We start from the raw sequence: 2,613 nt of genomic DNA, 5'->3' as shown, positions 1-2,613 counted from the left end.
ATCAAACTCAAGTTTTTATTTAAATTTTGATAATATATGTAAAATATACTAGAGACTAGAGCCTGTATTTTACCTAATATCTGTTTTATTTAACGATTTAGATTTTGTTCTGAAATCAGTTATTTTATCAATGATAAAATTATATGGGGATAAATAGAATTTAACATGCCTAGAATAAGTTAAAAATGTGATGACAGACATTGATTATAAGTTGTGTTTAAAAAACTATGGGGTCATGACATGTTTGAATCCACATAGTAAGAAAGAAAGATCTACTACAGGCATTTCCAGTTGACTGAGCCTCGCATGTGCGGCCGAAAGTAACATCAGCCCCAAGAATTCAGTAGCTGTACTGTGTGGCGCCGTGGTCTAGGCACTCCTTGGACACCTGCTGATGAAACTCCTGTGCAAGATGATCTAGAAGCAGAACCTCAAATTGCGGGAGTAGAACCTAAAGTTGCAGGGGGCCTCAAATCTGACCCTATCAGAAACTTAAAATGGAGATGTGTCTGAAGAAACAATGGGAGATGGAAAGGTTAAAAAATCAAAACATTCCATGAATGTGGGCTTATCAGAAGCTCAAAGTGGAGATGTGTCTCAAGAAGCAGTGGAAAATATATAAGTTTAAAAATCTCCCCAGAAATCCACTGTATTAACCAACGGAGAAGCAGCAATGCAGTCTCCCAATTCAGAATCAAAAAAGAAAAAGAAGAAAAAAAGAAAAATGATGAATGATGTTGGGCCTGATACAAAAAAAAGAAAAGCAAAAACTGAAAACAAAGGGGAATCTCAAGAAGAAAGTGCTGAGACTCCTAAAGAAACAGAAAATAAAGTGGAGAAAACAGATAATGATGAAGATGACAGTGAGGTGCCCAGCCTACCCCTGGGACTGACAGGAGCTTTTCGAATATACTTCATTTGATTCTCTATATAATCTTGTCAATGAAAACACTGTGAAGGCAATAAAAGAAAAGGGCTTTACAAATATGACTGAAATTCAGCATAAAAGTATCAGACCACTTCCGGAAAGTAGGGATCATCTAGCAGCTGCAAAAACAGGCAGTGGTAAAACCCTGGCTTTTCTCATCCCTGCAGTTGAATTCACGGTTAAGTTAAAGTTCATGCCCAGGAATGGAACCGGAGTCCCTTATTCTCCCCCTATGGGAGAACTAGTCATGCAAACTTTTGGTGGTTCTTAAGGAGCTAATGACTCACCGCGTGCATACCTGTGGGTTGATAATGGGTGGCAGTAACAGATCTGCTGAAGCACAGAAACTTACTAATGGGATCAACATCATTGTGGGCACACCAGGCCGTCTGCTGGACCATATGCAGAATACTCCAGGGTTTATGTATAAAAACCTGCAGTGCCTAGTTATTGATGAAGCTGATCGTATCTTGGATATTGGGTTTGAAGAGGAGTTAAAGCAAATTATTAAACTTTTGCCAACACATAGACAGACTATGCTCTTTTCTGCCACCCAAACTTCAAAAGTTGAAGACCTGGCAAGGATTTCTCTGAAAAAGGAGTCATTGTATATTGGTGTTGATGATGATAATACTAATGCAACAGTGTATGGTCTTGAGCATGGATATGTTGTTTGTCCTTATGAAAAGAGATTCCTTCTGCTCTTTACATTCCTTAAGAACTGAAAGAAGAAGCTTATGGTCTTCTTTCCATCTTGTATGTCCATGAAATACCTTTATGAGTTGCTGAATTACATTGATTTGCTCGTCTTGGTCATTCGTGGAAAGCAAAAGCAAAACAAATGTACGACCACATTCTTCCAGTTCTCCAATGCAGAACTGGGAACACTATTGTGCATAGATGTGGCAACAAGAGGACTGGACATTACTGACGTGGACTGGATTGTTCAGTATGATCCTCCGGATGACCCTAAGGAATATATTCATTGTGTGGGTAGAACAACCAGAGGCCTAAATGGGAGAGGGCATGCCTTGCTCATTTTGTGCCCAGAAAAATTGGGTTTTCTTAGCTACTTGAAACAATCCAAGGTTCCACTAAGTGAATTTGACTTTTCCTGGTCTAAAATTTCTGACATTCAGTCTCAACTTGAGAAACTGATTAAAAAGAATTACTTTTTTCATAAGTCAGCCCAGGAAACATATAAGTCATACATACAAGCCTATGATTCCCATTCTCTGAAACAGATCTTTAATGTTAATAACTTATATTGTTCTCAAGTTACTCTGTCATTTGGTTTCAAGGTGCTCCCTTGTTGATCTGAAAATCAAGAGCAATGAAGGCAAGCAGAAAAAGCGTGGAGGTGGTGGTGGATTTGGCTACCAAAGTTGAGAAGTACAAAATCTCTAAACGCATTAGCAAGAAATCATCCAATAGCAGGCAGTTCTCTAACTGAAGACATGCTATTCTTTCATCTTGAGTAACTTTGTTTTAAAATGAATTTTCCCCTTGATTTAACAGGATTGTGGTAGCCTTTAGAATTTAAACTTAACTAACACGAGTACAAATTGACTTGGGTCTCAAGCACTGAGCACTGTTACTTATGTCAAGTCTCTCTTCTATACTGGGATATAAAACAGGTTTTAATTTTCTTGGTTGCCCAAGGGCAGAGCAAGGAATATCTGGAC

At 38.4% G+C, this 2,613-nt stretch overlaps 1 pseudogene; it reads left to right on the top strand.

The window, feature by feature from the left end:
• Positions 1-505: 505 nt before the first annotated feature.
• Positions 506-2,381, top strand: LOC105471038 (ATP-dependent RNA helicase DDX18 pseudogene; annotated as a pseudogene).
• Positions 2,382-2,613: the final 232 nt, after the last annotated feature.

This window comes from Macaca nemestrina, chromosome 6, assembly GCF_043159975.1.
Source record: "Macaca nemestrina isolate mMacNem1 chromosome 6, mMacNem.hap1, whole genome shotgun sequence".
NCBI lineage: Eukaryota > Metazoa > Chordata > Mammalia > Primates > Cercopithecidae > Macaca > Macaca nemestrina.
This window is presented reverse-complemented; position numbering and strand designations above follow the sequence as displayed.